The sequence below is a fragment of the Ceratina calcarata genome, unplaced genomic scaffold, assembly GCF_001652005.2.
Source record: "Ceratina calcarata isolate Rehan_Ccalc_2016 unplaced genomic scaffold, ASM165200v1 scaffold147.2, whole genome shotgun sequence".
Taxonomy (NCBI): Eukaryota; Metazoa; Arthropoda; class Insecta; order Hymenoptera; family Apidae; genus Ceratina; species Ceratina calcarata.
In genome coordinates, this window is record NW_017135881.1 from 674,708 (window position 1) to 697,882 (window position 23,175).

General features: G+C 45.7%; 1 protein-coding gene across 3 annotated transcripts in view; it reads left to right on the forward strand.

The window, feature by feature from the left end:
* Positions 1–23,175, forward strand: part of Scgdelta (sarcoglycan delta) — a 175,600-nt gene that overhangs the window by 58,771 nt on the left and 93,654 nt on the right. Inside the window, exon 2 of one of the 3 annotated variants that reach the window (XM_018036242.2) lies at positions 5,781–6,058. The exons of the other annotated variants lie outside the window; for them this stretch is intronic. The gene's annotated coding sequence lies outside the window, so the exon portion shown is untranslated. The remainder of the gene's footprint in view (positions 1–5,780; positions 6,059–23,175) is intronic. 3 annotated transcript variants of the gene reach the window in all.

Sequence of the window (23,175 nt, forward strand, 5' to 3'; positions counted from 1 at the left end):
TTGATTTAAAATTTTGCAGGTAGCTTTTTAATAGTAATAGGAATCTATAATATCAAATTCAACATGCTAGCATTGTTTAAGTGTATGGCCTTATACATTCTTAATCGAAGCTAACTATTCTGAGATAGTGTATTTACGACCACCGTCCAACGGTCGAAAACACGCATATATATGTATGTATGTATGTATGTGTGCAATGAAATTTTGAGCGCGTCCTCGCCAGTGTTTTGTTTCTTTACCTTTGACACGGGTCGTTTCGCAGTTTTTATTATGTCCCACACGTGTATCGTTACGTCGAAACCCAGACGCGTGTCGTCGCGGCAAAGATTGGATGCGTCGAAACGCGAACGCAGGTCGGAACTCCGACAAGAGATCCATCGGGGAAAAAGGGGGAAAAGCATTTCTCTTTGCCAGGCTCTTTTCCCTCGCGTTCTCTTTCCAACTGTAATTTAAATAATTGAGAGAGACAAGGGAACAGTGTGTAGGAACTTGACCTCTTCTTTGAGCGCCGCGTGCAAAGTGATACGGAGCTAGAAAATGTTTGTCCGAGGTAATTGAAAAATGAATGCGATTGGAATTCTACCAATTTTAAATCTTCAGATGTGAGCCGAATGAAAATAGCATTTATCCATTTGAAGATAGCGATTCAGCCGGGATCGGTGTCTATCGTTCGGTGTATTTGCACGCGTGATTTGTTGAAATTTGTGCGAGCGATCCTCTCGAGCCGCGTCGCCCGTGTCACGGCAGGAAAAATACGGCGGAGACGGTGGATGATCCCCGGAGAGACGAGTCATTTCGTGCACACACAGGACCCTTGGAGCCCAGAAGCTGGGGATGAATACGAGCGATATATCGCTAGTGCCAGTTTACATCGCGATCCGCAAACGACGCGCATTATTTATGCAGCGACGTGTTCCGTCTCTTTGATTTGCTCCCGGCCGGCACACAGCCACATTCATCCTATCAAAGTGTCCAAATGAATTTCCTCTGGTTAAAAACAAACCGTTTTCCCCTACTCAGTTATAGAACGGTCTCTGATAAATTGATCGAATGAACGGATCCAGGATCGATACCGACGCTCGACGGGGTTTTTGTGAGAATCATATTTGTTTTACGGCTTTTACCAAAATCTGCCTGTGGATGCAGTACGTAACGAATTAAATATCTCTATGTGGCACACCGTCGACTCGTGTGTCTCTGAGTTCATGAGTTACTTTGATTTCCCGGTTTTCTATTTACAAAAATTTTTACAAGCAATTCGCCGTCGAACGTTTCACCACTTTTTTCGGTATTAGAGGTCTCAGTTCTTGAAACGGAAAAAATTCCTCGCGATCTCTGCTCTTTTTCAAGCATTTTTTCACAGAGGGAGTAAAAGGAGAAGCAAAGTACGTTATAAAGTGGATCGCTTTAGAATTCGTAGGAAATCCGAGCTCTCAAAAACAGAATTTCAGCCGCGGAACGAATACCGGGAAAGAAAGCAGGGATCGTTTCCGTTAAACGAAAGTCCCGGGCGAAAATTGATATCGTCGGACGTTTCGACACACGGAATAATTTGTCGGCGCGGATCAAAAAGAAGAAAATATGATCGGGAGCGTGCAGAACGCACGCGACGATAAATTAGGCGGTCGAATAATATATAAGCGTTCGTGAAGTAATAAAGCGGTATCGGTGTCGCGTACGGTTCGTTCCGCTGCGAAAGCTGCCAGTCGATTTCGTTGGAATCGATTATCGATATATCGTTTCGCGACACTCGTCCCCCGTTCTACATCCTTCTCTGTCACTGCCCTTTTTCTTCATCGTCCCACGGCTTCTTGCTTTTTCTGTTGACTTTCCCGGGTATTTAATCTAACGAACAATAATGATTTCGAAGTAGGCAATTTTCTTCCTTAAAAAAATCCTCCTTTATTTATTGCTTTCGCTCCCACAGCACCGATTGGCTAACTACATAGGATTAGTCTGTATTTATATACATATATATACAATCTGGCCGGCTCGGCGAGTTCCAAATTCTTAAACGCTAATCGCCTACAAAGTTAATTGAAAACTTATGAGTTAATTGAACTATTAAGTTTTATTAAAATAGTTATAATTATTATTGATAACTATTAGCACGTACAAGACTTGTCTCTTTAACACGGTATGCTTAATTTTCCAATAAAAATTCAGCGTTTTGGGCCAGGCGACATGTACATATTTCTTACGATTTATGACGTACTACTCTCTTACTACGAAAGGTTACATTGTTGGTATAGCATTAGCAATGGGTAGCCTGGGCGTATCGGTGGATGTGCGAATGGCATTTCGAAAGTACGCAAAAGTTTACTGCTGATGGAGTAGCGCATTCTTCGATTCCGGGTTTACGGTCAAACGAAGAAGGAGGTACGCTCGGCCCTCGGGATCTCAGCGCGCTTGCCATTTCTCGAATACTGCCATTCTTCTCATGCCACAACGTCACTGTGACGCGAGGCGAACCCTTTCTCCCGATAATCTGACCCGCGAACTGAACCGACCTGAATCGTGCCACTTTTCGTATGGATAGAACGACTATCGCGTTGTCTCTTCGAGTTCGAGTCCTCAATTTACAATGCTGCAATCTTTATTTAGAATTGTCTGTGGATGTTCACCAAGAATAGCTACGAACGATTCTTTCCTCGTGCATTTCGTCACGATCAACGTTAAGACATAAACCGTCACTGTTCTAAATATGACACTAGCAATAATAGTCTCTATTTCTAATATTCTGGTCACATATTTATATACGCTCCAGTTCGCTCTGGTGTCTACGTCTACTCGATTAACACGTAAACGTGAAAATAGTTGCACGCGTCTTTTCACGGTCTTCAATTGAAAGTGGTACACGCAGACACGTGTTTTACCGACTCCATAACTATGTGTAACGCGGACGCAACGATATGGAATGATTTTCCGATAAAGATACTTACCGAATTGTTTTCCAAATAGTTTCGCCTATACGAATCGGAACAGTGAGAGAGACAGAGAGAGGGGGGGTCGATAAGTGCGACCGTGTAATCGTTAATTTTATCGATGTTGCCGCGTAATCGACGCGGCAGGGTAAGCCGCGCCAGCTTGGCAATAATTCGACGATGTAAACCGGGCCATCGTGCCAGCCAGCCGGTTGCTATCGTGGCCGCGAACGAACCCGTCGATTTTACACGGTGGAAGTAGTCGCACACGCGCGCCCGTGTAACCGGTGAAATATTAAAACGGCGACAACAAACGGGGGATGCGGAAAGTACGTCTGATGTGGCCATGCCATTAGCGTCACGGGGGGAAACGGTGGCCGTTTCAATGCGATTCGGTGAGAGTAGGCGTGCGCACTTGATGCCGCGTATTAAGCGCTAAACAACCGGGTGACGGATTTGCCGAAATGCGATTATCATCGAGTTTAGTGCTCGCTCCTAACAGAATACGAATCGAGTTCTGCTCGATGCAGATTGAGAAACTTTTTACTCGGGATACAAGCATTTCAATTTTATATCTCTGATTTTAACGCAATTAAAAATTATATTATTGTTCGTGCGATTACTTCGAAAAACCGAGACACGCACAGAGTTTGTTTCATATTAGAGGCAGCGATCGAATGAGTTCCTGAAACTATGCAAAATCCGCGAAAATGGGTTTGCCATATTTCACTGGGGTCAGTATTCGTGGAGGAGGCACCGTTCGTACAGTTTTTATAAAGGCATCAATCGATTTCGATACGGCCGGTGGCATCTCTGTTCCCCTCGCCGGAAACGGCCCGCGACCAACTTTTCACCCCCGGTGTTTTATTCACCTCCGATTACCCGGCCTCCAATATTTATGAATTTAATATTGAGCCGCGTCCTGCGCGAAAACAGTATAAAAATATACGTATATATACAATTCGGCCGCAACAACAACGCGCGGGAAAAAGGCAAAGACAAATAAACGATAAAAATAATAAACGATAACCATCATGCGGGCCGAACGATTTTAACGTACGTGACCGGAAGCACGCGTTATTTCGGCGTTGAACTTAAAAATCGCAACCAGCAACGTTGCACAATGATCAATCTGTTAAAAACGAAAATATCTACAGTAACAAGTTATAATGTTTAGGTATAAATCCATGTACAGATTTCATTTCGTTTATCGCTTTTATAGAAATAGAAATTATCATGAAAATCCGTTGGCGCTCGATTATTTGCACGCGTGGGAAAAGTCGGCTACCGAGCGTTGGGTGATTAACGCGGTTAATTTGTTGCAATTTGACCCGGCTGGGTCTCTCGCTCCGCATTCCCTCTTTTGTATTACCCCATTCGTCGCTCCTCACCCCTGACGACCGCGCAACTCGCATCAGCAGCCGTGTTCGTAAATAATTTACGATCCGCGATTGTAATTTCGTATCGTCCTGTCGTTTACCGGTTGTTCGGAACGGTCGATGATTCCTCGGCGTCGCGGCCAGTGAAAAAGGGAAGCAGACTCCGGTCGAGGGTGAAAACGATCTAGCCGATCCGAGCGGACGTCTCAATTTTTAAAACTACCGAGCGTAGGACGGTGTCGATTCTGCCGATCGATGGGGCCGGGATAAAAACGATCGCCGGGAGAGCGGAGAGTGATAGGCGTTAAACGCACGATCGAATCGAAACCCATGCCCCTGGATCGCTGAAACGGGCGAAACTAATGGAGTTTGGATCTCTGCAACTCAATTCTATTTAACCTCGTCGGCTAATAGATTATCGAACGATTGGTCCTCCTGGAAAATTTGTTTCGCGGTTGTCCGATGATACACTGATTACGAAAATTTGCATGCATATCTTTTAATACGGCGCTTGATCAAATTTACCATTTACATATTCGGCACACATTATTATTATATATAATTGGCTCATTAGTAAAAAATTGTGCTGTCCATCGGTATGAAGCACATCTCGCAAGATCTTGATAAATACTTTATAAAGACCGACCGGCTCCGGAGGATTCTCACAGTCAGACAAATTGAACGCGTCGGGAACACCGGTCGTCGAACGTCACTCGGGATTCGTTAAATATTCGTTGACCGAGATATCGAAGAGTTCACGGGGTCGGACCTCTAATTACGAAACATTAATCTCCGCTTTTTTTACGTCCGGAACTGAACGAGAACGAGAGATAACCTGTGGGAATCTGTTTCCGGGACTCTCGAGCGTAGTGTAGGTTCTAAGTAATTTCTTGGGGACGTTGGAATCGGTCGAAAGACAAAGACGAGATAAAAGTGGAATCTTCTCACGTAGTCGGACGTAGATGAGGAAAGGGACACGAAGTGGAGGAAACGGGGAAGTGGGGAACGATCGTAAGAAGGTAGCTAAGAGGTCCGAACCCGGGATCATCGTCTGCATTCTTCCCGTTTAAAATTAACTATCAAAACGTGCCTCCCCGTTCTTTTATCTCGCTGGCTAAATACCGTTGCCGTTTCGTTATTAATAACGTGAACAACGGCGTAGTAAAAGTACGTGCACTATCTCAAAGCGAAATTCATGGAATCGTTTTCGTAATAAATTTTCACGGCGTAATCTCGCATACTTTAACGCCGCACCCTTTCGTCCCCTCGGTTGTACGTATTCAACCGTACAGCAACCGTGTACGTGTCTACATACAATAAACATTGCGTTATAGATTCGCCGTACCTATCATCGAGCACGGTTATCTCTCTCGGTTAACACCCTCGATTTATCTGTAAATTAAAACCAGCCGACCTGAAACGAATGCGTAACCTGTCTGACCCGCTGTTTCTTGTGTTTTTGCTTCTGTCCAACCAGTTCTCAGACTCGCTAACGCCCGCTTGGATGTAAGAACGGGCCGGTCCTTAGCGTGTGTAACTCGAAACCCCGTGCGTGAGCTTAAGGAACCATCCGGGACGAGGAAACGACGGCCGCTTAATCCGATTTAAACCGGCTTACGAGAATACGACTAGTTATCGTGAACCAGGCCCTCTCTTCGCATTACTTATACCACGGTATCCAGCCGTTTCGAATATTCGCTACCAACCCGTGTACTTCCGCTCGGTACTGCGGTACGAGGAACGACGTGGAACAAGGTAACACGAATCTATGCTCCGTAATCGATCAAGTGCCTCCTCACTAGTTAGTTGACCACACTGTCGCACCATAGAAATAGCGATAACGATGCAAACCCCGAAATTCTTTCCACGAACGACGCATGATCTTTCAGTACCCCCTCACTAGATTAGACCTGCATTTTTTACTTCTCACAATTATTAAATATTTAATATATTAAATATTATACAAATATATCTAGGTTTATGATATTTAATATAAGGAGAAACAATACAGTGATATCTTCTTCGCTGTTTGAATTGTAGCAAACAGAGCGAAATGTGTACACTGTACATAATAAAGAGTACAATGTAATCAACGTTTTAATTTTGAGAAATCAGTATAATGCAATACGTGTTTCTATTGCGATTAACGTTTCTATTGGTAATTATTACGGGAGCCGATACGTGAACCAATGTCGGTGCGGTTGTTTTATGCAAATGACCGACGTCCAATATCACCGCAGCACCGTGGAGGGTTGAAACGTTGGTGCTTCTTTGAGCATCAAAGAGACCGGGAACTATCGTAGTCTGGTCGGCCTGGGAACGGGGAGGGGGGAGGATTGAAGAGGGTGAAACGATTCGATCGGTCGTGGACTGAAGATCCACAGGTTCAGGTGTCGTAAAGCTCGCAAGCCCGTAAGATAGGCATTAGCATGCATAGGTTGGCTCGACGCATTTAGCAAACTCATCCCACCGGGGCACCGGGCGTCGTCGTTCCCTTTCCGTGGTCCTCTTGGCCCGTTCTGGAGGGTTGCCCGGCTCCTCGTTCAACGGTGTAAGTTCACTCGAACGAGGAGCAAGGAGGAACCGAGAGATGAGCCACGCGCGCCTTCGCTCGCGTCGGGCTCTCTCTTTTCTACGCTTTTTCCATCCTCCGTCAAGCTAGCTGCTTGGTTACTTGCTCGAGTATGCATAAATTTCACGCTCGCGCACACGTACAAGCGACGACTATTCCTCCTTCTCGCCTTCCTCCACCGAGGACTGTGTTTATTAAAGGTGAAACATTTTGGCAGTTCGGAGCGTTTACGCTCTGCCCGTTTCCGTTCAACACTTTACGATAGTTAAACGTTTCGTGTTTGTAGATTAATCATATTTGTAATTGCCAATGTGTGAGTATTTAGGGATCAGAGGGAACTGTTTCGAATTCACGAGATAGGATATCGGAGTTACTCGAAATCATGGGACTTGAACTCAAAGGACTCGGTGAGCGTGATACGAGACACAGTATACTTAGAGAATGCAGCATTAAACATCCCAAATTCAGTTCGAACGCGTGGAACTACACACAGAACATTATGATTCCGTCGAGCGTGGTATAAATCACGTCGATTCCTGAGGCAGTTCACTGTCTCTCTCTCGGGTCTTACAATATCTACCTTTGCTGGTTTCGTAAATTCAAAACGATTTGTGTACATGAAGCCTTGAAGATGTTGTCTCGCATCGTGGCCCACAAATTATATTACAAACAGTTGAATAGCGATTTCTACGTATCACTTGATTCAATTTCACATTCCTTTAGAGTTTATTGATTTACGGAATTGATGGGTGAACCGTTCACGAAATTGCATTTCATATTTCATTCGGGGACTTCCGTTTGTTTTCACGTTTGTCCGAAACGAACGATCTCGCCTGTTAATTACTAGACAAAACGAATCCCGGTCGCGTCGTATTTTTTCGTCGAGCAAGGCGAAGAAACGAGGAATAAAACAGAAAGAGCGTGGCAGCGGCGGCGATAAATCAAATCCCGGCGATAAATCAAAAAATTTCTTTCGGCCCCGTTTGCCGGGTGCCACTGCGCCGCGCTGCGCCGCGTCGCGTCGTATCCCGGCGGATGTCATCCGGCGAGTTATTCGCGAGATCGATCGTGAATATTCGAGCGTCGGTAGCGGCAAACGAGAGCAACGGGCTCATAAGGTTCCAGGAAATGTGGCCCGGGTAACATGTGCAAGATAATCCGAAACTGTTCCCAGTGGTGCCGTCTTAACCCAATTTCTATCCTTACATCGGGTCGGTTATTCACCACTTCCGCCACCACCTATACACCTTGCCCGTTTCACTTGCTACTCGATAACCCAGCAGCCATTCAACTATTGAATGGAACAAACGCTTACCTGCTCGCAGCTTCTCTATTTTATCCATGGGTCGTACGAGCTTCGAAACGTTCAATCTGAATCGACGACGTATGATCGGTGCTTTTTATTCGTTGACTTAGTTTCGGCATCGGTGTTCCTCATTAACGTTCGCGGTAATGCAGGTTCATGTGGAAAGATTTCCATGGCCAACACGGTTAATTACTGGTGATACAAAGTTTCGAGATTGTTGCGGCCGAGTGGTGATATAAGGAACGAGACGTTATTAGGCAGTTATGGGTCTCCATAGACTCCATAGGTGCGTGTTTCAGCAAGTTGAGACGTGTGCTGGTGGCGTTCTCTTCGGTGGTGTAGGACAGTGTGGGTACGCGCTCGTACGGGGTAGCCATACACGCGGTACTAAGCTAGTATGCTAATAACCGCCCGACTCCGAGTGGACCGCCCCCTCTACACAGAATTGCACTCCCATTCCAAACTTCGAGCTTGAATAATTTTCCTATTTACGCTTTGTATCCGATTCAACGCAATCATTTCTTTTTCTGAATCGCCTGTTAAAGGATTTTATACGTGTGAAAAATCTGATTAGATACGCAACTGAAATTAGTTGGTTTAATTACCCGATAGATTCATTTATGCATATCCCAACACTTGATCGATTAATCGCAGGAATTAACGTATAATTCATGCAAATTATTTAACCATCAAACACCACAATTTAAAGATACTTATGTCAACGAAATTCAAAAGTTGGAGAATTTGCAGTGACTGTTGAGAAACTACACGAGCTCACGGGACGATATTTTTGTGGCGTAAGGATCGCGGAACTTCACTGAATTGCGTATTTTAAGTTTAAAGAGTAATTAGGCATACAACTGATTAAATAATCCACTCGCGGGTGAAAGTTTGCCGCGAGGAACCGTCGGTTCCCACGAGTGTTTTTTGAACTTGTCACCCCTTTTCGCGTACCCCGTGTGGTTCCACGAAAGTTGCTCGGGGAAACTTTCCAAAATAATTTGTTCGATCGTTCTCACTGTTTATACCGAATCCGTGAGAAGCGAAGCATGTCGTAGCTTCCTCGCGTGTTACACGACCTTCGTGGATCGGTATCGAATTTTGAGTCTCACCAGCTACGTGAAACCGTGGGTTTATTTCTTGCATTAATAATCGAGCGCGCAACGATCCCTGTGACATTTCGAATTTCTGCCTCTGTCGGCGGGTTTTGAAATTTTGATTCGTACTCGTTAGACTTGAATCCAGTTTCAAAGCGACAATTAATGCATATCGTAGTAGGTAACATGAATAATCGAACAGGCCTGGCGAACAACCGACTATGAAATTTGTAGACTAATTTCGATATCGGAATTATGCATAGTCCTCTGCGCGTCTGCGTCATATTGTTACCTCAAATACTTTTTCACCTACACTACGTAAGTTATAAATTGATACGCAGAATGATGGAATATAGAAAGAACAGCGTCGGTCGATAGGTGCGACCTTTAAAACCGTCATAACCGTTCCGAAATTAAAATTCTGCGCTCACGCTGTCATCGGAATGGAACTGGAACATTGTTTGCCAGTCGGTGTTTCGTAATAAAAGTCACCGGCAGAAGTGGTTAGAAGAGTCAGCGACGGAAACCGTTAATCTAGTCCGGCAAGATGATGGATCGACGCGGTGATGAATGCGAACGGCCGATCGACGGAAACGTTCGCGATCGGAAATTGTCACTTCCGGCCAGACTAATACCCTTCCGGGGAGGATAACGCAGCCGAGGCTGTTACCTAACTGCGATTGCAATCGAGTTCAAATTTGCCCATGACTTTTCTCGACCCTTATTGCCAGCGAACGTTCGTTTAACGGGGTGGATTTGCGACGATAATTTGAACCGCGGCTCGCTCCTCGTGCACCTCGATTCACGACGTTAAATATTCATCACGTAGAAGATCTGGAAACCCACTACCCCAGAACTTCGGTGTTTGCAGTCTGGCTTACGCTGTGCGAGAATTATAGAGAATTATATCTTTGGAATGTTTCAATTTTCGCTCGAACAAGCTGTCTATAAACAGTCCGACTGTATATGCCAAGTCCTCAAATCAAGGACAATTTGCATTCCTCTTCTTGTCGCGTTTCTCCATCGGAACTCAATAGAAGATTATGAAAGTAATTTCGTAAAAACACTGCCGCCACACTCGTTAGCAGAATTCTTTGTTGTTCGAACGAGTCATAAATCAGTGGTGACGACGATTATAAAGCTGGAACGCGCTGACCAGAGTCAAGTTCGTTTCAGATGATTCTTTGTACGAAGGGAAACATTTTATGTACGCACGAGTAGATACCCATGTGTACGCGAGGCGAAACGTTTACAGGAAGGGAAAACGCGTTTTGCGAGGCGAATTCGACAAATTGTTTCTCGTCTTTGATGGCGTCTGGCTGGTAACGCTCGAGGAAGCGAGACAAGAACGGGAAACAGGTGAAAAAAGGACGGCAAAGGTAGCAAGCAAAGAAAAAAAGGACGTGAGGCAGGAAGAAACGAGAAAAAGGAACAAGATTTACTAACGGCCATGCATAAGCGGGTAAGTCGGACTGAGTCGTAATTAAGGCAATTACCGGACTCTCGAGCGTAGAAGGTGGCCGAGGGGCCCTTTAAGCACTTCTCGCGTGTACCGACAGGCGCACACCTTACAATGTTGCAATTATGCGAACCGCCACCGTAAACCCTTCGCCACTATTAAAACGTCGGCAATTAGTTTGACGATTCAGCGACGTGTGTGTATTTATACATACGTGTACGCACCGTCGCGATCCGCAATTTATTGAAGAACCGTGGGACTTCAACAGAGGCTTCAACTTCTGACGAGTTCGTCGAACAACGCTTTCGATGAAGTCTCAAAACAAACGGCGAGACTCCACGTGCTCGTCTTATGCCAAACGTTGTTTCATGTGCTTTCCGACGGATTGTATGAAAGTCAACATTCAAACATGAGATACGATGATTTTTTCAACTGGCAAATGTTACAGATTATTTGTTTATCACTGTGTTACAGAAACTGCACAATAATATTAAAAAGTTCAGTTAATTATTGAGGATTAAACGATAAATGAACAAACGTGCAACTAGGAATGGAATCAGATTTTATGGAAGAGTTGTTTTTACAATCGGATTTCAAGTACAGGGTATGAGTATCAAACACGATTCAAGTAGGCTCACTTTTCTCACAAGTATTTATAACATGTTGAACTTGTTTTCAATTTACGGGAAGCAAACAGGATCATTAACCAAAGCGGGTTTAAAAGCACTCAACGCGCGAACAGCTGCCTAGCCTCGTAATCAATTTGGTACAATCCTGGATAATTTTCGTATCCGAGTAAGCAGGCCGCGGCGAAAACGCGTTTGTTTACTTTAATCCTAGCGGCGGCAGTTTCTCTGTCGTCTCTGGCAGAAAGAGTACCGCGGCCGCCGCGCTCTAATAATGCGACGGGACCGGTGAATAATTGTCAAACGCGCCACGAAATGGAAAACGGGAAATTAACTCTTTGAACTCATACGTCACGCTAGAGGTGACAACACACGTCCACATTAAAATCATTCAAAGAATTAAACATGGTTGCAACGGGAAAACTCGTTGTTCATTCGCGTATGAATTCACTTCGGCTGAATTTTACAACGGTCTGTACAACTGTACTTTCGTACGCCTTGTATTCGACGGCTAACGAGCTAATTGCTAAAGTTTATCTCAACGAAGACAGCAAAAATTAATTACAGAGAGATTCTCCGACGTTTGCGCCCTTCCTTCTCCCTCGTCCCAATCTTAGCTTTGTTCGGGGTTCGCATTTACGGTGGAACGTAACGAAACACTCCACGTACTGTCTTCAACTTTCTTGTACCTTGTGACAGACAACGTACACGCGTAATTCAAGTTGAAACAATTTCCGGCGGAGAACAAACTTGCGTCTTTACGCTGGACCCTGCTGGTATTCACGTTCGTTTAGCCCGTAGGAAATTTCAGTTTCTTTTGTTTATTTCGTTTCATGGTTCCCAAAAAAAATTTAAATGAAACATTTGAGATACTATACGGTGCCACTTACATCTACAGAGAGGGTCTAGCGTTTCTTTATTGCCACTGTGAGTAACTTTGCCTGAAGTTCCTGTCTGGACAGCGTTAAAGGGGTTAAACCTCGCGCGACGCGTTCAGTTAAATTGTAATCGGGCTGGTTCATTCGTAAGGTCAGCGCACAACGGAAATTAATTATTGGCGGTATAACTAGCTACTCTCACCGGTGTACACCGCAAAGGCAGTCCCTGTGCTCCATTTCCCATCGAGTTCTTTGTACGTACGCATTTACCTTCGAAACTACTTTCCGACCTGCTCGTTTCCCATCCCGTTGTCTTTGTCTTGTCGCGATGCGTGCCTTGTTCATTGTCTTTGTCTTCCGAGCCTCGTGCCTCTAAGCCGTCTATTCTGCCTCTATTCTCTCGTTGTCTTCCTCCCTTCCGCCTTTCACCAGCGTGCCTCTTCTGTCTCTGTCCTCGGTCCAGGTCCTCATTTTCCCCTACAGATGTATGTATGCTTACATGCACCTTTTTTCACTTCCCTTTTAGCAGCGTCGCCGGTCCTTCTTTGTACTTCTCTCTGTTCTCGTCGCCGCGGGCATTATTTTCATCGTTTATTTCCGCACAAATAACCAGCAGCTTGACGTGAACGCAAAGAGAGCGCGGATAGGAAAAGAGAAAAAGAGAAGGGAGGGGTGAAAAATACCTGAGCAAAAGGCAAGGGAACGCGGCGGAAAGTAGAAAGGACGCGTTATAATTATGTCTGATTGCCCGTCTTGTCGATGAGTAAGCCCTGATAAAAAAGGTACGACGCCGATTACCAGTGTTACGTAATTTCTGTATATTCGACGTTTCGCCATGCGTCAGCCGACTCGAGACAGGATTGGATAGGTATTGAGGATCGAAAATTTATGACCACCGTCCTCCCTAATCTCGCGACACACGAGCAGCGATTAAGCAATTGTCTACTTATCAAGTACATAATTTATTGTTGACGATTCAACATGACAGATTCGTCGGGTGCATACATATTTTTGTTTACCTCGTATTCGGACTTAGCTGTCGATCATTATGCGGCAAGCATAGAATCGTGCGAACGATTAACATCGACGATTGCCAATTTGGCTTATCGGGTTGTTATCTCCCAGGCTGCGTGCACTGTTTTCATTTGCGGAACGTTAAATGTCGCGCGGCGCATCTATATTCTTGCGGCGTAATTGTATTAATTACATTTACTTGCGTTTCAATTAGTAGGAGAGCGCAACTAATTATTTCACGGTAGCACCGAGTTGTGGGCACGGGAACACGGTTTAATACTCCATGCCGAATCGATAATTAAACGTCAGCCGTAACTCTATTGTCTACTTCCGCCTTCGCCCGTCCCCCTTATTTATTCGACCGTTTGTTAGATTATTTTCCCGAACCTCTTACGAATCCTGCGAGATGCTCGATTAAAGAGTCTGGCTCGAACTCGAAACGAAACGCGTCAGTGTTGGATTAAAAAGTACCGGGATAGGCAGAGAAAGGAAATGATCGGCGAAATAATTTTCCTTTAATTAATCGTGTCACGCGCCGGTGGAGCGAATTTTCTTGCACGATCGACCGTTCGCGGCGGAGTTTGCCTCGTTTGCGCGAGTTTCGACGTCCTTGCTACGGGTCGCATTAACTATTCGTTGGTAGCGCGCGGCACGCTCTGTAGCCTCATTAGCGAGCGCTACGTAGAGCCGCGCACCGAATTACCGAGTACTCGCGGCTGTAATACAAATTGCATGAAAACTGCTAGGACAGCGCGCTTTGCAACCGACACTTTGTCTGTCCCGCGACGAAACACGGCGATGGCGATGCCTGCCGGTCTGACGCGGCGCTGTTCCGCGCCGGCGATACGGTAAACGCCGTTCGGTGGACAAGTTAACGACCCAGACCGGCTAAAAATTTGCATAACGCTCGATTTTTCGGACGCAAAAATTGCCAAGTCGAAGTGGGTCGGTCCGAAGAGAATACCGCTTGTTTGCACCGCGTATCTAGCACAGGGAAATCGTATCGCGATGACAATTCGTTTGACATCAAGCCTGGCGTATTACAGATAGGTACGCATAATCGGCACCGTCGACCACCAGTTGATTTTGTACGCTGCCTCGTGTAATTAATAATACGGCTCTTAATTCCTCGAATCGTGGCTCGCGACGTGGCGTTGAAGCAAACGAGATACGTGACGTGAAAGAACTATTTCCGGAAGAAGAAGGAGAAGACGACGACGACGACGACGTTAGCGAATAAAATATGTAAGGGACAGTTTTATCGGGGCAAAAGTTTTCGGTACGTTTGTCGGTGGCGGCGTAGCCGTGGTCGGCATTAATTCGACGGGCCACGAGTTTATGGAGAAAGGAGCGGTTGCTCGTGAAACCGTGGCCTTTGAATCTTGGATGTTCCCGGCTTCAGGACCCCTCTTCGCTAAACCATTTAGCTTTTACCTGGGAAAGCAGGAATAGTCGGCAAGTAGTACGGGATGGGAGAGAAAAAGAGTCGCGTAAAGGGATGGCGGCGGGTAGCATTCTCGTCGTCGCTGGGAAAAGAGCTCTCGGTCGAGAAAACTCAAACCCTCGAGCTCATTTGGACCCGCTCTGTCCTTTGCTATCTGATTCGTCGTATCCTCTTACTCTCTTTCTCGTTCTTCCTTCGACGTGTCTGGATAGCAGAGAAGCGCGGCCACACTGAGATTCGGCTCCTTTGCATATCGGGCGACGCTAAATCATAGCTCTTCGCTTTCCGAACTTACAGCTAACATGTAAAAGCAACAACTGGCGCGATATGAAAAGCACGAAGGCCCGCCGCGTCACGGAAAGGTGTTCTCGCGCTTATACTCTTTTCATACGTTCTTTTTATAATATGATTAGACCGGATATGCATCGTGAACGATGAACATTTGCAATTTTATTAACTCAGCTACTTACCTAAAAGAATTATAAAGAAACTGACAGGAAAAATTTCGTTTTTTTATATTTGCGTTACTCTCACTTTAGTTGAAGTTGGTAAGAGATTAGTTTCATGTGTGAGAGATTCTTGCCACATCTTTTACCCGTCTCACGCATGGTTACACCCGAGTGGAGGAGTGAAATTCGCGTGGATTGTCACGGCAAACCGTTTCGATAGCGCAACTTCTACAGCCGCAACAGCGGAGCGTGTCTCAGCACGAGCCAAGGTGTCGGTTGTTTGGCCAGGGAGGTATTAGGTGCTATCTAACGCCTGTGTGGGAGTTTGCCGAGGCGGTGGTTGCTTCACTCGCGTGTTTCCTCGAGCAACCACGTACCGTACGTTAGGTATGTACGACGCGCGCGTGTATGTATACAAGACGACGCGGATCGTTGAGACGGTGGTGTGCGAGCGATTGGTGGACGTATCCATCGTGCACGTGCGCCTCTGTACACGTACACGGTAAAGCGTTCCCATGTGTCTGGCAATTTCCACCGTCGTTGTGTACATCGATAGCAACGGGTCGCAGTAGCGTGCACCCGTTATAGCCAGGCCGGCGTGTGTACCCGTGTGCGGATGCACGTACAAAGCCGGCAGCGGTTAACCTATCTGGTGGGGCGTGAATAGAGTGTGCCATTGAGGGCTACACGATGTCGGACAGCGGCTCTTACTTGGCCGACACGAAGACGGAAGGGGGATCGACGGTGAAAGGCGGCACAGAATACAGCAAGACGTCTTGAAAAGCTCAGCCCGCGATGAACAATCGACTACCACCACCGGAGTCATCGGTCGTTCGACGGAGAACTGGTCGACGTCATTGTCCGATGATTCCTCCTTTCAGCGGACTTTGGATTACACGACCGGCCAGTTTCGGCCTGTATGGAAAAAAATGTGCTCTATCGGGGATCAGTGTTGGTAGAAAACTGATATCCGATTTTGTCGGGATTTTTAATTTTATGATTGAACAGAGTATACCTATTCATCGATTCGATACAAAAAAATAACAAAAAATCGAATTGGATCGATCGCTTGCCCGTTTTCCGCTTCTCAATACATGAATTCGTATCTCCTTTGATGTGTAATTTTTCTCGTCGGTAAAAATCACGAATTTCACTCTACCGGCAACAATTAAATTACATTCCAATAGCAACGCTTGATCGAAATGCAACAGGGATAACGAATGTGAGTGGATGTTTTTCGCCGTATAAAATTCCCATGTGCCGCATGAAATCCGAGCGAATCAAACGGGAAACCGGGCACGCGAGTAGCCGCCACTTTATATTCCGAGCTACGAGCGCTGATGCAAGCCTTACCTGGATGTTCGGGCAACCACCTCGGGATTCTCTCCTCCCTTCGCGCAAATCCGCATCGGGCGAAACTGCAGCCGGGCAAACATAAACCGGTGATCCCGGTCTCCTCTCCACGACTTGATCGTGGCGTTTTATTCGCGTGCTGGCCGCGCAGCTACGAACGGACAGCTGAATCAGGCATTGTTATACATCGCCCTGCGTTGCCCGCTTGTAAACGTCTTGTCCGAGCGGCAGCGTCGAGATGCACGCTAAACGTCCGCAAGCTTCACACTGCCTCGCTGTTTGCCTGTTTACCGGCGAATTTGCTCGACTTCAGCCGAATCCTCGTTGTCCCTAGTTCAATTTCCTGATTCAGCCACAAGCTTTCAGTCGCGTAATTGGTATATACCCTTGTTTGAATTAAAACGGATTTTTTCGCCTAGGCAAAATTGCGAGGGATGATAGAAAATTTCAACGATATACGAATTTCCATAATGATTACTGAACTGGTAGAATCAAAAAGTTCGTTCAAATTAGTAACGATTAACTGACAGCTGACGTAAAGTGATATGTCGATTAAGATCAAGCTGCTGATCAATTTCACGTTGTTTTCGAACCGCTTTTTTTTTGTTTCTCAATACAGAGATTCGTATCTCCTTTGATGTGTGAGAGATGACAGTAGGCTCACCCACGGCGTTGGCTTTTATGATCTCATGACCAACAGATTCGCCATGTGGCTAGTTTACTCCTGGAGTATCCGAGATAGAAGAAAATTGTATACGACCTGTTCTCGCAGATAATAACATTACCTACAACTTTTATTCGAAGCATGTTTCAAACTTTTGAGAAAAGAAAAATTGTCATTTTTTCCGAGATTTTGTCAAGGGGTTCAGATTCTTCGAAATTTTCGATTATTGCAAATAACTTCTTACTTGTTGCCGCTAGGGAAAAATGTTTGAAACGAAAATCAGATAAATAACGTCAAAAGTTACAACTTTTGTCCGAAACATTTATTTCTACCGTCAATAGTTAACGAGTATTTTGCAATAAACTGTTTTTTCGTTTTACATCAATTACTCGTTAACCATGGATGCTAGCGGAAAATGTTTCAGACAAAAGTTGTAGCTCCAATTAGTAGATACAAGAGAAGTCGTGTGCAATTTCCTTTTAAATCCACTCGTTAAGAAATAATTGGCGATGAACGAACTAATTAATCGATTAGTCTTGAATTATTCGAGATTCAATTAATAATATACTTTTTGACAGAGTGAACCTATTGTTTTTTCTTATGCTATTCTGTGACTATCGGTAAGTTCCGATGGCGCAGGTTGGCTCAGTTTTCAATCGACGAAATGCAGGGATGATGTACCTTGCGTCGAGATCGGTCGCTTTGAGAGGAAATCGACACGCGTCAATGTGTTCGGGCTTGGGTAATACTGATCAGAGATCGAATAACTGCGTTTAGGCGAGCGTCAAATTAATTGCGACGCGAGCACTTCATGCTGCCATATCCCCGAAAATCCATTATATCTTTATTACGTCCGCGTCCCCGGAACAATTAGAGCAGGGTGAATGAGTACAAAAAAAAGAAGAAAAAAATGGGACGAAGCGAAAGAGGGGAAGGCGGAACGAGCGCGAAAAACACTCGCGAATAATGTCGCGATGCGAAATGCACGGTTCACCGCGCATAATTACGAGTACACGACACGCTGCGGCGGGAACACAGGAGTGGAATTATTGCGGGAGCGAAACGAGCGGCGACCGTGAATGAGCGAGAAGGTAAAAACGCGATAGGGTGAAGAGCGAAGGCGAACAGAGAGAGGGGAGAGAAGAAGAGCATTGGGAGAACGAGCGGACGGGAAAAGCAGGAAAATAATAATATTCGGGGCTTTTGAATCCCCGAACAATTAGCTGCAGGGCACTCGAGAGGCCAAACAGTTTAAATCTAATAACACTGCCACGGCCCTTGTATTCTGCTGCTTGTATCTTATTATCGTCAGTCCGATTCGCTTGACGTTTCCCTCTCCGCCTCGTTGATCGTCGTTCCCGAACTTGAGGGTCGCTTTGTTTCACCCTACAATAATGCCCCCTGCATTCGGATCTGTTTAAAAAAAGATGCCAGTGCAGAAAGTTCAGCTCGAGTGTCTTAAATTAAAACGGTGACCCGATTGCGGTTCGGCGAATGCTCGAACCAAATATTAGTAAAGGCGAGAGACTTCTGCAGGATATTTCGCTACGTTTAAGCGTACTGTTCGCATTGGCTTTTTTCATATCTCCTCGGTACCTGCGTATCAACGCGGTTGTATCTGGATTTATGGTGGCGAATATAAAGGACCTTCCACAATGACAAGCGATGAAACAGGGCGAAAAAAGGGGCATCGCATGATTGCCACGAATAAAGTTTAGTCGACGGGAGGCACAAAATAAAATACAGTGAAAAATACGTCCGTGGGGCACAAATAAACAAACAAGAAACACGTCAGCGGTAAAGCCCGAAGAGGGAAGGCGAAAAAAGATCCCTGGCAATGACAGTTTTGACACGGGATCGCGGATTCAATAATCCACTGCCAGTGAATGACAGAAGCTGAAAATAAATACGCAAAGCTTCTTTCCCTCCCTTTGGTCGGAGCTTTGTGGAACCGCGATCCTCCTCTACGTCCGAAAAAGTAGCGAAGGATGGATACTGAAACAGTGTTTAAAACATGATCGTTTCCGGCTTTTAGCACCCGCGCCACGTGCCGGGATCATTTTATTTCCGATAATGATTTTTCACTCGTATTTTGAAATCTCGGTTTTCCATTTACGTTGAGTAACACTACCGTCGTAACAGGAGGCGGAAAATAATTTCGTGACTCGCTGTTAATTCCATTTTCTCGTTTCTCCGGTGCTCGCAAAAATTGTCAACGACCTTATCGTTTGAACAGTCCTGATCTAAATAAGCGCAGAGTTTTCAAACCAGCCATTTAACAAGTAAGCCGTAGATTAACTCGCAGATATTTTACCAAGTCCTATTGTAAAAAAATTCATTTACATCAGACATCGAAAGCTCTGCATACTACATTTCATACCTGCGGGAATGATTCCCTGGTATGGTGTCAAATGGCTCGGGACCGCTCTCGGGCCGACAAATGGCGATACTCAAATCGCAAACGAAGCACGGGCCACAAATTGACACGGTCGTTCGGACAGGGACAACGTGACAAATGTCCCGGATACATCTCTCCGTTGTGCGTTTCTCGATGATCGATGTGTGCAAACCGAGGACGTCGTTGATCTCCGCAGTCGTGGTCTCCTCCGTCGTCGCCGTCGTCGCCGCCGTTCGGGGGTCGGGGGAGGGGGAGGGGGGTTAAAATCGCGGGCCGACAACGCGGTTAGAGGGTGTGCCTCCTGGCGACGAGCGGAGTGAGAAATTACGGGAAGGTTTAACAGTGGCCACAGCGCGGCCCGCCGCGCTCTAAGTGATCATGGATTAGCTGCAAGAGGAGGAAATGTAGCGGTGCGGGGGAACAGGCGCGCGCGGTAAAGTGTGTGTGTGTGTGTGTGTGTGTGTGTGCGCGGATGCGGGGGGTGGTTCCCGGTGCTTGGCAAAACCATGCGCCAGCCAACTAATTACTATGGCACGGGCCACCGACGGCGGTTAGAACCCGGTCCGCCGGCTTCAGTCATGATCGTTACGGCCATCCGGCCGCGGAGGGTGAAATTCCGAGCGTTTGCCAGCTACGAAGTCAATGATGCTGTACTTGCGCTCGTTTACGAGCGTACCTAATGGAAGAAGTTTAAATAGGCGTTTGTAGACACTAACCGAGACTCGGTTACCGAATCAATTCGCTCGCACACGTTTCCGTATCGGGTTCTTTCAAAGGTTTCGTTCCGTAATTTGTCCGTTCTATTTTGTTTTTTACATCGTGGCGAACCGTGCATACTAGAACGATGATTTACGAGCACGCGGAGGCGGTCCCATCGATTACAGTCGTTATCCGATAAGGGGAGGAAAGTATTTTTAAGACTACCCGATACGTACCAAGTTTTTCTCGTGCTGGAAACGGGAATACGAAAGGGTAGGTAATGGAAGAGGCTATTCGAGGGGTGGGTGTACGAACAGAAAAAAAAAGAGAAATATGTTGAACGCGACGGTGCCTCGTTAATGCGATAACGTTCCGTTTTCGTCGAGTACGTTTCTGGTCGAGAGCGTATGAGGAGGCGCCATTTGCTCGCTCGCGTTACGAGCGAAAACAAGAGGCTGCGTGGGAGAATGTCACGAATGGCGGAATAAAAGTAAAGGTCGTGGCGGCGTTGTTCCGGTGTATGTAGGTAGATATAAAAACTGTGTTACGTGCTTACCTTTACGCGTGTGGTTACGAGGTGTTCGTATGCCGCGCACGTTTCGAATCCTGGCAGATAATCAGGCCGCGAATCGGCTGGTGTGCAATCTCGTCGGAGGAGAGTCCCGGTCTCAGTGAAACCATGGGAGCCAGAAGGGCGGAGGGTGAACCCGGCGGGAAAGATTATCGTCGCTTACTCGAGGAGCAGGGAAAATGACTAGGAGGGTGCTAATTAACCAGCTCCGGAGTACTCTTCGGCCTCTGACACGAAGGCCTCTCCTCAAAAGATGTTTACGCCGTGAGAGGATGCTTTAATCGAGTTGAAGAGACGAGTCGAGTAACCCAATTAACTCTCTCTTCCGTTACTTCTACGCCGCGCTTCCGTGCTCTATCCATCCTCCCTCTTCGACCCTACCTTTCTCTCGGTCTCTTTCTTCCGACGTTGAACGCGTACCCGCGTCGCGTCTGTCATCGACTTTCACCACTTGGCTCGCGTGCCGCGCCGCGAAATGTAAACGTCAACGTGCAACGCTCTCCCCACTGGGGAAAAAACATTTTCCTTGACTTCACGGCAAACCGACATATCTTGACGTACTAATTTCGCTCGACGTAGACGTGACCGGTGACGGACGTAATTAATTTCCCTAAGCGAAGTCTGTATCTTTATGTCGGCGCGTTCACGTTGCTCCTTGGGGGAGAAACGATCATTGAATCACGTGGTTTCACGTGGTGAAAATTGTCGATGAAATTATGCTGGAAGTATTCATACGAGAGACCACATGTCAAATGGTTATGTAAATCGTGTCCCTTTCGTGTCACTCGAGGATAGTTCAACCGAATTAAAATTGAAAATGTTAATTTACTAGCATCCATCCGATTTAAATAAATGTTTCTGCTTTAAATTTTGAAAGGTATAGTTTAACGCAGATGTACGTATAATGCTCGAGAGTTTCGGGCAAACATCGTACACGGGTATTTTCATTCGAAAGTTAAACGATTGTTTTATGCCGGGCTTTTATTATCGTTGGAGATCCCAGAATATATGAAGCATATTTTCGTTACCGCGAAATGCGGATAAACGTGAAATGTTTCGGCATATAAAATAATGCGTGCATTATTTATTAAAGAAGTAATTTTAATAAATGTGACGAATTTCATTCTTCTCGTATTGTTCAGCTACAATTATTTCATGAAAAAGGAAATATTTAACAACATTCACTTTGTGGCCTGCAAATCACAATGAGATTATCGAAACTCGATAAGCCCTTTTTACCTATTTTTTTACGAACTCCAGGAAATAATCTAAAATTTCCAATGCGTTTCCAATGAAACTTCAGTTGTACGAACGTACTTGTTTTTATGTACATTTTCCCCACAACGTCGAAACATTTTTCATTTGTCTGTACTCGAAAGACAAATATATATTTTTCTCTGTCTTTTGTCAGATTTTATTCAACCAGATATTATTTTGGAGCGTTAAACCGAATCTCGATTCATATGAAAGCGCCTCCCACGTCGTGCAGTTTTCTGATTATTCGTCAAACAATTTTTACCGTTTTGTCTCGAAATAGAAATACCTGCTTTCTTCAAGTAAATTCACCCAACAGGCTTACCTTACGTCAAAGGATTGTAAATTGTATAACTTAGATCCTCTATAAGAAGTTTCGCATTGCCATTAATGAGAGAGAAAAAAAAATCTTCGCATTGGTCGATTCTCAAAGAAACGGTGACACCGCAATTAGTCACGGTGAACACAAGCGACCGTGTAATGCGATTTTAATTACACATAAACTGTCCGTAATCATAATTTTATTTCACGAGAAGCGTAAAAACTTCATTACGATAATTTTTCCGGTGTACACGCAGCTGAACGCTCCTAATTACGACGGCGAACGCCTAAGACAGAATTGCAGCTGCTTCAAAAATCTCGGATCGAGCGTCTAGAAATGAAATCTAGTCGTGGCAATTACCGTGACTGGCAGTATAAAACGTGTTTCAAGAATTCAGCTCCCAGCTCAATCCGCGCTCGTCCCACCGGCGCGATAACGGAATAAACTTGATTACAAGAACGCGACGGTAACGAGGCAGTCTTGTGAAGAAGTTGCGTCGCACGATTGTACGCGAGCCTCTGTGCGTAAAAGGGTTGACCCGCGCGCGATCGTTAAGCGTAATCGGGTGTTCGCAGTGAAGCAGTGGCCGAGAAATCTTGATAACGCGACGTCATCACCAGAGCGACCGTGAATCGCCATGCGGGGTCGTGGGACGAGGGCGGTTGATACTTTCTCGCACTCCGGAAATTATTACTGGAAACGTCGCGAAATTGAATCAAAGCGTGCGCAGTTTCGAGCGTGTACGTGGATGGAAACGCGAGCATAG